Genomic DNA, 15,931 nt, shown 5'->3' on the forward strand with positions numbered 1-15,931 from the left:
GCAATTTAAAGAAGCCTTTTGCTGTGCCGAGTAGGTTCAAGCTGCGTTACCCCTTTACGCCCGCTACTGATGAGCGTTGGTGTGTACCACCTCAGGTGGATCACGCGGTGGCTATTTTGAATAAGTCTACTGCGATTCCGGCGGAAGATACCCCGGTGTTCCGGGACCCCACGGACAGGAGATTAGAATCTCTTGCCCGTCATACTTGTACGGTTACTGGTTCCATGCTGAAACCTATTTTTGCTTCCCTTATGGCAGCCCAGGCTGTCGCGGATTGGATGCAGGTGCTCAGGCGCATCCTGGTGGCTGACTCTGCCCCGCCGACAACTTTGGCTATGGTGGATCAAATTCATCAGGGTGTCATGTATTTGTGTGATGCGGACTTGGATTTAGTCCTTTTGGCTGCGTGCGTCCAAAGTGTGGCGGTGTTGACACGCCGTCTGATATGGCTAAAGTGTTGGTCTGTTGACCAAGCTTCTCGCAAGACTTTAGCTATTTTGCCCTATGCGGGATCTCGCCTTTTTGGCGATTCTTTGGATACTCTGATAAAGGGAATTACCGGGGGTAAGAGCACGCTCTTACCCCAGACTCGCAAGTCTAAAGTTGTTTGTGGTAAGAAGACTACCTCATTTAGACCCTCTCAGGGGTCCTTTCGTGCCTTTCGGTCGTACTATAAGGGCAAGCCCTTCAAAGGCCAAGGCTCCCAGAAGAAGCCGTGGGCAGGTAAGCAGAAGGCGGGCCAGTCCGGGTCCACTGCCCATAACAATGCGGCCTGAAGGGGCGCCCTCACCCAGTTCTGGGGTGGGGGGACGTTTGCTCGGTTTTCTTCAACCCTGGCTGGCCCGCGTTCGGGACAGGTGGGTTCAGGAAATTGTTCGATCTGGATACAAGATCGAGTTTCTCTCTCGGCCGGCGAGCAGATTTTTTCCCTCGAATCTACAGCTGTCTCCGGAGCGCTTGCAGGATCTGCACCTGGCGGTGCGGGACTTGCGGGCCCAGGGCGTGGTGGTTCCGGTGCCTCTTCGGGACAGGTTCCGGGGGTTTTATTCAAATCTGTTCACTGTGCCCAGAAAGGAGGGCAAGGTACGTCCAATTCTGGACTTGAAAGCTCTGAACCGCTTTGTGCGGGTTCGCAAGTTCCGCATGGAATCCCTGCGCTCGGTGGTGGCTGCCCTGGTTCCGGGGGAATTCATGGCGTCCATCGATCTGAAGGATGTGTATCTTCATATCCCCATTTTCGAAGGGTCACCAGAGGTACCTTCGATTCGCCATTGCGGAGGATCACTACCAGTTTGTGGCGTTACCCTTTGGTCTCGCTTCGGCTCCGCGGGTGTTCACCAAGGTGCTTGCGCCGGTTCTGGCTTTGTTGAGAGCTCAGGGCATCTCTGTCCTGGGGTATCTGGACGACATTCTTTTTCGGTCTGCGACCAGTCAGGGTCTGGTGAACGACCTGTCCGTCACGATGCAGACTCTACAGGAGTTTGGTTGGACGATAAATTTTCCGAAGTCGATGCTGTGTCCGTCGGTTCGTCTTCCCTACCTGGGAATGATCCTGGACTCTGTTCAGGCGAAGGTCTTCCTGCCGGAAGACAAGCTCAGGACGCTTCAGGAAGAAGTCAGGTCCCTCAGGGACCGCCAGTGCTCGTCCCTCCGGACGTGTATGAGGTGTCTGGGGTTGATGGTCTCGGCTTTCGAGGCGATTCCCTTCGCCCAGTTTCACACGCGGGGTCTCCAAGCGGAGATTCTGTCCAGGTGGGACGGGCGACCGCAATCTCTGGATCTCCAGGTTTCATTGAGCCATCGCACCAGAAGGGATCTTCTGTGGTGGCTGCAGTCCCCGGCGGTGTCGGGGGGCAAGTCTTTTCGCCCTTTCTCGTGGACGGTGATCACCACGGATGCCAGCCTGTCGGGCTGGGGTGGTGTTCTGGGCGTTCTGTCCGCCCAGGGAACTTGGTCGGAGGAGGAATCCTCCCTTCCGATCAACATTCTGGAATTGCGAGCGATAAATCTCTGCCTTCGGCGTTGGACGGACAGACTGCAGGGCCGTCCGGTTCGTGTGCAGACAGACAATGCCACTGCGGTGGCCTACATCAACCACCAAGGGGGCACCAGGAGTGCCCGCGCGGCTCGGGAAGTGGCCGACATTCTGTCTTGGGCCGAGACACACGTCCCGGCGATAACGGCAGTTCACATTCCGGGGGTGGAGAACTGGCAGGCGGATTATCTGAGTCGCCAGACCCTGGACCAGGGGGAATGGTCCCTTCACCCGGATGTCTTCCAGATGTTGTGCGCGAAGTGGGGTTCACCAGATGTGGACCTGTTCGCGTCTCGTCTAAACTACAAGTTGGAAAGGTTCGTGGCAAGGACGCGCGATCCTCGAGCAGACGCGTTAGTGGCTCCCTGGCATCAGTATCGTCTGAGGTATGCCTTTCCGCCAATTCAGCTGCTGTTCAGGTTCCTTCGCAGGTTAGCCTCGGAACCGCACACGGTGATTCTGGTGGCGCCAGACAGGCCTCGCCGGTCTTGGTACGCTGATCTCGTGAATCTGGCGATCGACGCTCCGTGGCGTCTGCCTCTTCGAGAAGATCTCCTGTCTCAAGGGCCGATATTCCATCCTGCTTTACAGTCGCTGGCTTTGACGGCCTGGCTGTTGAAAGCGAGGTCCTGAAGGATAGGGGTCTCTCCCCTGAGGTCATTCACACTTTGATCAAGGCTAGAAAGACCTCTTTCGGGGAAGGTTTACTACCGTACTTGGAAGGCCTATTTTGCCTGGTGTGAGTCCAGGGGGTATTCCCCTCGCTCGTATTCGGTATCAAGAGTGTTGGCTTTCCTTCAAACGGGCGTGGACCAGCGTTTGGCGTTGGCCACGATTAAGGGTCAGATTTCTGCGCTGGCCGTTCTCTTTCAACGCCCTGTGGCGTCTAATTCCTTGGTTAGCACTTTTGTTCAAGGGGTGCGACATCTGGTCCCTCCTAGGAGGGAGCCTTTGCCTCCATGGGACTTGAACCTTGTTCTGTCCGTGTTGCAACATGCTCCTTTTGAAAGGATCAGGGAGATCTCGTTGTCTATGTTGTCCAAGAAGGTCGCTTTTTTGGTGGCGATCACTTCGGCTCGCAGAGTGTCGGAGCTGGCAGCTTTGTCTTGCAGATCTCCGTATTTGGTGGTTCATTTGGATAAGGTGGTCTTGCGACCTAACCCGTCTTTTCTTCCGAAAAGGATTTCGGAATTTCACCTTAATGAGGACATTGTCTTGCCTTCGCTTTGCGCGAAGCCTAAACATCCAAAGGAGGTGGCTTTGCACTCCTTGGATGTTGTTCGGGCGATCAGGGTTTATCTGTCGTCGACTGAGTCTTTTCGCAAAACGGATTTTCTATTTGTCCTTCCAGATGGACCTCGGAAGGGCATGGCGGCGTCGGCTTCTACCATCGCCAAATGGATCAGACAGACCATTGAACAGGCCTATGCTTTGAAGGGGAAAGTTCCCCCCATGCCTGTGAAGGCGCACTCTACCAGATCTCTGAGTAGGTCTTGGGCCTGTCATCATCGAGCTTCTGTGGCCCAGGTGTGTAAGGCGGGGACTTGGTCGTCCGTTCACACCTTCTCAAAATTCTACAAAGTGGATGTTCAGGCATCGGCAGATGCTTCCTTTGGCCGCAAGGTTCTTAGTGCGGCAGTGCCTTAGGGTCCCTTATTTTTGGGTCCTTGGCTGTTGGGATGTTTTTATCCCTAGGTTACTTGTTCTTCCTGGGTTGTTGCTCCTGTTGAGCAAGTTTTTTTCCTGTTGCCCAGTTGGTTTCCTTCCTTTGGTAAGGTTCCTTTTTTTCTGATGTGGGTACTGCGTTGCCTTAGGCGCGGCTGCGTTTTTTTCCCACCCCTCAGGTCTACACTGCTTTGGGACATCCCCAATAGTGACGAATATGAAGAGGCTGCGACTGTCGGAGGACGTAAGAGAAAACTGAATTTTTGTAAAATCTTACCTGTAAAATTCCTTTCTCTGAGTCCTCCGACAGTCGCCGCCCCCGCCCCTCTTTTGGGGTTTGTTTATGTACTCTACTGCTATGCTACTGAAACTGAGGTAGGAATGCAGGAAGCAGGATGGTATTGACTGAGGGGACCACCCCCTAGGGGGGGGGGGGGGGGATATGCTAAGAGCTTTGATATTAACATATTCTGTTGCCTAGCTACTCCTACGGAGCAAAGGTCAATAACCCCAATAGTGACAAATATGAAGAGGCGGCGACTGTCGGAGGACTCAGAGAAAGGAATTTTACAGGTAAGATTTTACAAAAATTCAGTTTTTCATTTTCTGCTATATAACATTCCCCCCCCCCCCCCCCCAAATGTAAAAATCAATTTTTTTCATCATTTTAGGCCAATTTGTATTCTGTTACATATTTTTGGTAAAAAAAATCCCAATAAGTGCATTTTGATTAGTTTGCGCAAAAGTTATCGAGTCTACAAACTAGGGGAAAGATTTATGTCATTCTTTTTTTTTTACTAGTAATGGCGGCGATTTTTAGCGGGACTGCCACATTGCGGCGGACAGATCGGACCCCTAACTCACATTTTTGACACTTTTGGGGGGACCAGTGACATTACTACAGTAATCAGTGCTAAAAATATGCACTGTTACTGTACTAATGACACTAGCAGGGAAGGGGCTAACCCAGGGGCGATCAAAGGGTTAAGTGTGAGCCTAGGTGAGTGTTTTCTAACTGTATGGGGGAGGGACTTGTGAAATGAACTCAGAGACCTGTGATCCTATATAGGAGGATCACAGGCGCTCTGTGATCATTTCAGAGAGAAGAACGGTCTGCTGTGTTTACAACAGCTGACCAGTGTTCTCTCTCAGCGGGGAGCGATCGCGGGTGCACAGCAGCAATCGCAGCCGCCAGCCTCGTGGATTGGCATCCCTGCTGCGTAGTGGGGGCCGATGCAAGGAGGCGGGGACACGCGCTCTTCCCCCAGGAGTTCTCCCACAAACTGCTGTACAGGTACGGCGATTCGCGCAGCTGAGCCTGCCTGCCGCAGTATATATGCGGCGGGCGGTCGGCAGGTGGTTAAGCAAGCTGTGGGCAGGGAAAACCTAAATCCTAATGAAAGTGTAATTTAAACAAGCTGCATGACCCAGAACCCTAGGCACTTTTTAGGGGCATTTATTGGGTTTTAGGGCTTCAAAATGGTGTCTTTTGATTCCATATATATATCTACATTACGGTCACCTTGGCATAGCAGAGTCAATTTACCCTAAACTACATTACGGTCACCTTGGCATGGAAGAGTTTGGTCACCCTGGCATAGTAGAGTCAGTTCACTCTAAACTACATTACGGTCACCCTGAGTTCGGTCACCCTGGTATGGCAGCAGGCTAAGTCAGCTAAGCTTCATTACGGTCACCTTGGTATGGCAGGCTAAGTCAGCTAAACTTCATTAGGGTCACCTTGGTATGGCAGGGTCTGGTCACTACGGTCACCCTAACACTTTTACTGTCCGTACAGAAATTAAATTATTAAATCTAACTATAATGTTATGCAGAACACTAACTACACTGCATATCCCTTTCCTCACACTAAAAGAACAGCAGGAGTAACACTAATGCTTGCACTCTATTCCACAGCCCCTGTATTACTGTGCTAGAGATTTGGCGGGGCTAGGTTATATACTGGGGGGCGTATTCACTAATGATTGGCCTCTGGACCCCCTAGTCACTCCAATCAGCTTTTCCTAATGTTTCTGGGCCAATCACAGGCTTTTTAAGCCCATTTCCTGACCCAGGCATTTTGGGCCATTCTGGTCGCCGAATTCCGAACTTTTCCGGCAAAAAGTTTGAAATTCGGCCGAATTTCGAACAGCCAATGTTCGGGTCGAACTGATGGTCGACTCAAACCCTTCGATCATCCCTACTGGCAACAGTGGACCATACCTGCACAAAGTGTGTGGGCACCACCACTTGTAGTCTCTACCAGGGGAGCATGTGACACTGATATTGCAGTATACAGGGATGTTATCACCCTATAACAGGTCCAAATAAGCGCCTTCATGGCAGGATCAATGGGAGTTATGTTAATGAAAGTTGCAGAATAAAATAAATGAAAACAAAATAAAAGCAATTTTTAAAACTACTGGAACGTGAAGGCTCTGAGGAAGAGGCTAAGCCTCGAAACGCGTAAGCCTTTCCAGCTTCAGGGGTTTGGCCTTTGATCTTGATGCGGATGACAACGTATCTATTTGATGTGCTTTTACCAAGAACTCGTTTGTGAGTATTTTTATACCTTTTATTTGAACAAATCTTTGTAGAGGATAATGCACTAGGCCAGTGCGCCCTTGTGTTTGTTTTTCGTTTTTAAAGCTTTGGTATTGTAAGAGGGCCACTTTGAGAGAAATAGGACACATTTTTGGGATTTATATGAATTTTGTGTCTTAGTACTTGGTGTTTAAATGAGAGTGCCCTTCCTTACTTAACTATTTATATGGCTGGATACCTGTCACAGGGTTCTTGCAAGCGTCACTCATCTCCATGTGCCTCTAGAGAGAGGAGGCGCCGCGTCATCACTCACAGCGTAATACAGCGGTCCGCACTGCAGGCGACTGCTGTCATCTGTAATCCCGCAAGGGTGACCGAAAGCGTGTATTGTCTTCATGCATGTAAGTGCAATTTTACTCTTCAATAAATGGTATCTATGATAATGCCCTATTGGCGGTCCCTCTTCTTTCCCCATTTTTATTGAGGACAAGAGCAGCGATTACCCATCAGGGATCCATCCATTGTCACATTCTAGTAAGGAGATGAGTGTTCGTTTGATTACAGCCCTACACATATTTAAATCTGGTAAGAGGCTTACCTCCTCCCACCTCACCCGGGAGGCATTAGTGGATATCCCTTTTGCTTGCTTTTGGTGTGTGTTCTCTGGAGTGGATCTTCTCATTTACATGCCCTTATTATTCATCTTTCTGGTAAGAAGCTATGCTGGTGGTGGGATACTGAACACTATTCACTTGGCTTCCACATCTTAACTCAGCGGTCTCATCACGGACATTGTCAATTGGATTTCATTTTGTATATTATTTGGGACTGTTTGTCACAATTTCATTTGTGTTGTCACCCAAATTTTTTGATATTCACTGGTGAATTCACGGCAATATTTGTGTATCAATGTTATTTGTACCAGCAGTTTTTTATTTTATTCACTGTTATGTATGACCCTTAAGCACATTTGGTCGGTTTTATTCCAGACCCTTCTTTCATGTTTGATATCATTCATGTGATTTCATTTGAACTTTTACACAATTTGATTGATTAGCGCACCTAAACTAACAGATCTGTCTCTCCTGAGAAGCAGAACAGAGCCACAAATGTGTTTTCCTAGCACCTATTTAGGAAGGTGCTACATCATTATAACACTTAATTATTCTTTGTTTTTTAACAGCACATCATTGCTGGATCTTTCACAATAGCGGCATCTAAGAACTCCAGTGGTGGCAAGGTGACTTACTGACCTCTGAGAATAGCAGAAAATATTCCATTATAACAAATATATAATGGTCAGGGGAGTGAACCTGGTTATCACTATCAAGAAGCTTAAAAAAGGCCTTCATTTGAGGGTGGTTTATCAATACGTATGCTTCCAATACCTGACGCGGTTTGACCCGCACCTCAATGGGGCAGCCCCTTCATGGCGACTTTGTGGGCACATTTATTGGCCAGTCATCTTGGTCGGGGGCCACAGGCCCCGCTGCCACATTTACAGTTAAGCGGCGGTGTCGGGGTTGGGCTGTCCCCACCTGGTCATGACCTTTTCATTAAAGCAACTTGGAGCTTTATTTTCTTCAGCATACTGGATAATAGTTTAACTGTGAAGCTGTTTGAATATTTGTGGTTCACGACAAATGTTGCACCATTTTTTTTTTTTTTCCCTATGAATGTTCATTTTTTTTTTTGTTTTATTTCTGGATGTAATTAATAAATAAATAAAGATTGAAAATAAAAAAGGCCTTCATTCTGCATGGCATTTTGTAGAAGCTACATTTATTTTTTACATCCCAGTGTGTAAAGGCTAATTAAACTCCTCTACCCCCTAGACATGACAAGCATTTTAAGCTTGCAATGGAAGGGGAGGGGCCGCTTACAGTTAATTTTATTTATAAAGCCGTCACAGTCTATATGGCAATCCTGCCCCATACCAGCATGCTGTAGAGAAGGACCCTTGCTGTCTGTGTGAAAGCAGTGGACTTTCTGCAGAGGTCCCACACACTCCCTGCTGAGCCAGAGTTGGAGCTCTCCAATCCATAGGGAGAGCTCTAGTTAAGTAGGGGGTAAGCTAGACCTTTTCAGAGAGAGCACCGCTTCCACACAGAGAGCAAGGCTCCTTCTTCCCAGCATGCTGGCAGAGGACCAGCCTTTCTACTCAGGCTGTGGCTGCTTTGTAAAGAAAACAAAGGGTAAGCCCTTCCACATCTTTTGTTTTAATGCACCTCAAACATATTTAGCTGGTTAAGGCCCCTTTCAGATGGAGCGGATCTGTCCAAGCGGAATCCACCTGCCCAGCGGGAGATCTCTCCACTGATCCCTTCTGAGCGGGCGGATGACAGGTCCATGTCCACTCCACTATGCAGAGTGTACACAGACACATGGGCTCTAAGAAAGGGAGCATGTCTCCCGAAACGCGTCAGCTTTCCAACTGCAGTGATCTCATTTCCCCAATGCTGGAGTTGTGACTGATATGCTTTTTATCTTCTCATGTTTATAGGTATGTTTTTGGCATTTCCAATAAATCTTTTATGGTGTTAAAGGTAATACACTAGGCGTTTGCGCCATCCTTTTTTTGTTTTTGGCGTAAACGGACAAAGCTCGCTCTCCTCTATGGGGCTGTCAGATGGAAATGGACTGCATGTCCATTTCCATCTGATTGTCATCCAATCCGCTGGACGGATGGCTAATGTATCGCCATATGTCTATTTTTAGGGAGCTTTATCGGATCCGATGCCTGGCGGGTGTCACCAGACACATGTCCACTGACATCCGCTGCCCCATAGAGAACAATGGGTGGTCTGATTGGGTCTGCCTGAAAAACTGACAGGCAGACTTGATGGTGTGAAAGGGGCCTTAACCACTTAAGCCCCGGAAGATTTTACCCCCTTCCTGACCAGGGCCTATTTTGCGATTCGGCACTGCGTGACTTTAACTGACAATTGCGCGGTCGTACGACGCTGTACCGAAATGAAATTTACATCCTTTTTTTCCCCACAAACAGAGCTTTCTTTCTGTGGTTTTTGATCACCTGTGCGATTTTTTTTTTTTTTGATCATGCGCTATAAACAAAAAAAGAGCGACAATTTTGCAAAAATAACAATATTTTTCACATTTTTTTATATGAAATTTCCCCCCCCCCCCCCCAAAAAAAAATGTAAAAATCAAAAATTTTTAACATTTTTGGCCAATTTGTTTTCTGCTACATATGTTTGGTAAAAAAAAATTCGCAAAAAGCGTATTTTGATTGGTTTGCGCAAAAGTTATTGCGTTTACTAACTAAGGGAAAGATTTTTGTCTTTTTTTTTTTTTTTGCACGACTGTGACATTGCGGCGGACAGATCGGACCCTTGACTGACATTTTTGACACTTTTGGGGGTACCCGTGACATTACTACAGTAATCAGTGCTATACATATGCACTGTTACTGTAAAAATGACACTGGCAGGGAAGGGGTTAACTTTATTGGAGAAGGGGGGGTTAAGTGTGTCCCTAGGGGCGTGATTCTAACTGTGATTGGATGTGGCTTTTCATGTAACAGCAGAGATCTACGGTCCTACATAGCAGGACTGTATGATCTCTGCTGTTACACAGGGGAGAATGACAGGCGGCTTTGTTTACATTAGCCACCTGCCTTTCTCCCGGTGTAACCGACGATCGCGAGTGACCGGCGGACATCGGGTCCGCCGCTCACACGCGCGGGGGGGTCCGTGAGCGAGCGGGAACGCGCCTCCGGCGGCGCACGCTTGCTCCCTAGAGCCTCACAGGCTAGTGACATACCCCTACGTCACTTTGCCTGTGAGGGGCTGAATGCCGACGTAAATAGTCGTTAGGCAGTCGGCAAGTGGTTAAACTGAATGTTCAGTTCTGGCTTTAACCCTTATACTTCTGCAGTCATAAAGATTATAAAAATTCAAACTCCGGGCTGTTATACTTTTGTGTGACGATGTACCCAAATAACATTGATGTGCTTTTTTTCCCCCACAAATAGTTTTCTTTTGGTGGTATTTGATCACCTCTGTAATTTAAATTTTTTGCGCTATAAACAAAAAAAGAGCGACAATTCTGAAAAAAAAAAAGAAAACTATATTTTTTACATTCTGCTATAAAACATTCCCAATACAAAAAAATGTAAAAATCCCCTTTTTCTTTTATCATTTTATGCCAATATGTCATCTGCTTCATATTTTTGGTAAAAAAAAAAAATCCCAATACGAGTATATTGATTGGCTTGCACAAAAGTTATTGTGTCTACAAACCAGGGCAAAGATTTATGTCTTTTTTATTTTTATTTTTTTTGCTAGTAATGGCTGCGTTCAGCGATTTGTAGCAGAACTGCGACATTGCGGCAGACAGATCGGACCCCTAACTGACATTTTTTACACTTTTGGGGGGACCTGTGACATTACTAGAGTAATCAGTGCTAAAAATTTGTACTGTTACTGTACTAATGACACTGGCAGGGAAGGGGTTAACACCAGGGGCGATCAGAGGGTTAAATGTGTCCCTAGGGGGTGCTTTCTAACTGTGTGTGGGATGGGCTTGCTGAATAACCACAGAGACCTGTGTTCCTAAATAAGAGGAACACAGGATCCCTGTGTTCATTATTGACAGAACAGCGGTCTGCTGTGTTTACAACGGCAGACCGCCGCTCTGTCTCCATGGGAAACGATCGCGGGTGCCTAGTGGACATCGCAGCCACCGGACCCACTGCTTGGCTCCCTCTGTAGTCAACTGGCGTGTGCGCGCCCCCACTAGCGGTCCCGCAAAACGACGTACAGCTATGTCATTTCGCGGGACAGGGCCAACCTGCCGCAAGTGATTAAATAGCCTCTCCCATAATCGCCCTTAGCAGCTTGTGAGAGACTCAGGAGTCCAGTTATGGCTGAACACAGGACTACAAATCCCACAGCTGCGTTATCCTTTCACGCCCGCTACTGATGAACGTTGGTGTGTGCCACCTCCGGTGGATCACGCGGTAGCGGTTTTGAATAAGTCTACTGCAATTCCTGCTGAGGATACGCCGGTGTTCCGGGATGCCACGGACAGGAGGCTGGAGTCTCTTACCCGTCATACTTATTCGGTTACCGGTTCTATGCTCAAAGCTATTTTTGCTTCACTTATGGCAGCTCAGGCTGTCGCAAATTGGACGCAGGTGCTTAGACGCTTCCTGGTGGCTGACTCTGCCCCTCCAGAGACGTTGGCTATGGTGGATCAAATCCATCAGGGTGTCATGTATTTGTGTGATGCGGACTTGGATATAGTACCGTTGGCTGCACGTATGCACAGTGTGGCGGTGTTGTCACGCCGCCTGATTTGGCTGAAGTGTTGGTCTGTGGACCAGTCTTCGCGCAAGACCTTGGCTAATCTACCCTATAACGGATCTCGCCTTTTTGGCGATTCCTTGGATACACTGATTAAAGGGATCACGGGTGGTAAGAGCACGCTCTTGCCTCAATTCCACAAGGCTAAGGCGGCTCCTGGTAAGAAGACTGCTTCTTTTCGGCCCTCTCAGGGTTCCTTTCGTGCCTTTCGGTCGCACCATAAGGGCAAGCCGTTCAAAGGCCAAGGCTCCCAGAAGAAGCCGTGGACAGGTAAGCAGAAGTCCGGCCAGTCTGGATCCGCTGCCCACAACAGTGCGGCCTGAAGGGGCGCCCTCACCCGGTTCTGGGGTGGGGGGACGCTTGCTCGGTTTTCTTCAACCCTGGCTGGCCCGTATTCGGGACAGGTGGGTTCAGGAAATCGTTCGATCTGGCTCCAAGATCGAGTTTCTCTCTCGGCTGGAGAGCAGATTTTTTCCCTCAAATCTTCAACTGTCTCCGGAGCGTTTGCGGGATCTGCACCTGGCGGTGCGGGACCTGCGGGCTCAGGGAGTAGTGGTTCCGGTGCCTCATCGGGACAGATTTCGGGGGTTCTATTCCAATCTGTTCACCGTGCCCAGGAAGGAGGGCAAGGTGCGTCCGATTCTGGACTTGAAGGCTCTGAACCGCTTTGTGCGGGTTCGCAAGTTCCGCATGGAATCCCTGCGGTCGGTGGTGGCTGCCCTGGTTCCGGGGGAATTCATGGCCTCCATCGACTTGAAGGATGCGTATCTTTAAATCCCCATTTTCGAGGGTCACCAGAGGTACCTTCGATTCGCCATTGCGGAGGATCATTACCAATTTGTGGCGCTGTCTTTTGGGCTCGCTTCGGCTCCACGGGTGTTCACCAAGGTGCTTGCACCGGTTCTGGCTTTGTTGAGAGCCCAGGGCATCTCTGTCCTGGGGTATCTGGACGACATCCTGGTTCGGTCGGCGACCAACCAGGGTCTGGTGTCAGACCTGTCCGTCACAATGCAGACTCTGCAGGAGTTTGGTTGGACGATAAACTTTCCAAAATCGACGCTGTGCCCGTCGGTTCGTCTTCCCTACCTGGGGATGATTCTGGACTCAGTCCAGGCGAGGGTCTTCCTGCCGGAAGACAAACTCAGGTCTCTTCAGGAAGAGGTCAGGTCCCTCAGGGATGTTCCGTGCTCGTCCATCCGGACGTGCATGCGCTGTTTGGGATTGATGGTCTCAGCTTTCGAGGCGATTCCCTTCGCCCAGTTTCACACGCGGGGTCTCCAAACGGAGATCCTGTCCAGGTGGGACGGCGACCGCAATCTCTGGAACTCCAGATTTCCTTGAGTCATCGCACCAGGAGGGATCTTCTGTGGTGGCTCCAGTCCCCGACGGTGTCGGGGGGCAAGTCTTTTCGTCCTCTATCATGGACAGTGGTCACCACGGATGCCAGCCTGTCGGGCTGGGGTGGTGTTCTGGGCATTCTGTCCGCCCAGGGAACTTGGTCGGTGGAGGAATCCTCTCTTCCGATCAACATTCTGGAACTACGAGCGATAAATCTCTGCCTTCGATGTTGGACGGACAGGCTGCAGGGCCGTCCGGTTCGGGTGCAGACGGACAATGCCACAGCGGTGGCCTACATCAACCACCAAGGGGGCACCAGGAGTGCCCGGGCGGCTCGGGAGGTGGCCGACATTCTGTCTTGGGCCGAGACACACGTCCCGGCGATAACGGCAGTTCACATTCCGGGGGTGGAGAACTGGCAGGCGGATTATCTGAGTCGCCAGACCCTGGACCAGGGGGAATGGTCACTTCACCTGGATGTCTTCCAGATGTTGTGCGCGAAGTGGGGTCTTCCAGATGTGGACCTGTTCGCGTCTCGTCTGAACAACGAGGTGAAAAGGTTCGTGGCACGGACACGCGATCCTCGGGCAGACGCGTCAGACGCGTTGGTAGCTCCGTGGCATCAATACCGACTGCTGTACGCATTCCCACCGATTCAACTGCTGTCCAGGTTCCTTCGCAGGTTGAACTCGTAACCGCACACGGTGATTCTTGTGGCACCGGACTGGCCTCGCCGGTCCTGGTACGCAGACCTCGTGAATCTGGCGGTCGACGCCCCGTGGCGTCTGCCTCTTCGAGAAGATTTCCTGTTTCAAGCACCGATATTCCATCCTGCGTTACAGTCGCTGGCTTTGACGGCCTGGCTGTTGAAACCGAGGTCCTGAGGGATAGGGGTCTCTCCCCTTAGGTCATTCACACTTTGATCAACGCGAGGAAGTCTTCCTCGGGGAAGGTCTATTACCGTACTTGGAAGGCCTATTTTGCCTGGTGTGAGTCCAGGGGGCATTCCCCTCGCACGTACTCGGTGTCTAGGGTGTTGTCCTTCCTTCAAACGGGTGTTGACCAGCGTTTGGCGCTGGCTACGATCAAGGGTCAGGTGTCTGCTTTGGCCGTTCTTTTTCAACGTCCTGTGGCATCTAACTCCTTGGTTAGCACTTTTGTCCAAGGGGTGCGACGTCTGGTCCCTCCTATGAGGGAACCCCTGCCTCCTTGGGACTTGAATCTTGTTCTGTCCGTGTTACAACATGCTCCCTTTGAACAGATCAGAAAGATCTCGTTGTCCATGTTGTCCAAGAAGGTTGCCTTTTTGGTGGCGATCACTTCGGCTCGCCGGGTGTCGGAGCTGGCAGCTTTGTCCTGCAGGTCTCCGTATCTGGTCGTTCACTTGGATAAGGTGGTCTTGCGACCTAACCCTTCTTTTCTTCCGAAGAGGATTTTGGATTTTCACCTCAATGAGGATATTGTCCTACCTTCGCTCTGCGCGAAGCCTAAGCATCCGAAGGAGGTGGATTTGCACTCCCTGGATGTTGTTCGGGCGATCAGGGTTTACCTGAAATCGACTAACTCTTTTCGCAAGTCGGATTCCTTATTTGTCCTTCCAGAGGGTCCTCGGAAGGGCATGGCGGCGTCGGCTTCTACCATCGCCAAATGGATCAGACGGACCATTGAACAGGCATATGCTTTGAAGGGAAAAGTTCCTCCTATGCCTGTGAAGGCGCACTCTACCAGATCTCTGAGTACGTCTTGGGCCTGTCATCATCGGGCTTCTGTGACCCAGGTGTGTAAGGCGGCGACTTGGTCGTCCGTTCACACCTTCACGAAGTTCTACAAGGTGGATGTTCAGGCATCGGCTGATGCTTCCTTTGGCCGCAAGGTTCTTAGTGCGGCAGTTCCTTAGGGTCCCTTGTTTTGGGCCCTTGGCTGTTTGGGATATAATTTTATCCCTAGGTTATTTGTTTTTTCCTGGGCTGTTGCTCCTGTTGAGCACCTTTTTTTCATGCTGCCCAGCTGGTTTCCTTCCCTTGGTAAGGTTCCTTTCTCTGATGTGGAGACGACGTTGCCTTAGGCGCGAATGCGTTTCCCACCCTCATGTTTGCACTGCTTTGGGACGTCCCCATTGTGACGAATATGAAGAGGCGGCGACTGTCGGAGGACGTAAGAGAAAACTGAATTTTTGTAAAATCTTACCTGTAAAATTCCTTTCTCTGAGTCCTCCGACAGTCGCCGCCCCCGCCCCTCTTTTGGGGTTTGGTTGTATACTCTACTGCTATTCCACTGAAACTGAGGTATGGATACAGGAAGTAGGAGGTTTTTGACTGAGGGGACCACCCCCTGGGGGTGGGATATGTTAAAAGCCTTAATATTGACATATTCTGTTGCCTAGCTACTCCTACGGAGCAAAGGTCATAACCCCATTGTGACGAATATGAAGAGGTGGCGACTGTCGGAGGACTCAGAGAAAGGAATTTTACAGGTAAGATTTTACAAAAATTCCGTTTTTTTTTTTTTGTGCCCGTCCGCTAATTCTGGATGACCTGAAAAGGGATTGGATAGTTAGGTTTTTTTTTTTTTTAAATCTCACCTTGTAATTGTAGATCGTAAATACTCACCTCAGGGTACTTCCTCCCTCGGAGCCGCGGCTCACCCCGTCACTTCCTGCCTCGCGATGATTCCTGGGAGCTGAACGTCATAGCTCCCAGGAATCAATGCGACGGCACCGGCCCCGCACGTCATTTCCGGGCGACGCCGCATTCCCCTGCTAAACAGCTTCTGGGCATGCCCAGAAGCTGTTTAGGAATGCAGCGCCGCATCGGAAGTGACGAGAGGGGTCGGTGCGGCGCATTCTGGGAGAAGAAGACGCAGAAGAGGACCGCACCGGCTTCAGCTGCCTACAAGAGAGATGGAAACGCTGTGGAAGAAATTTTATAAGTAAGTATTTCTTCTAAAAGGTAAGTGCGAACCGGGACAGATCAGAGGCTAGCCATTGTGGAATGTGCTAGCCCTGACTGTCCCGGGAGTATGC

Source organism: Pelophylax lessonae (assembly GCF_965119305.1).
Source record: "Pelophylax lessonae genome assembly, chromosome: 9".
Classification (NCBI taxonomy): Eukaryota; Metazoa; Chordata; class Amphibia; order Anura; family Ranidae; genus Pelophylax; species Pelophylax lessonae.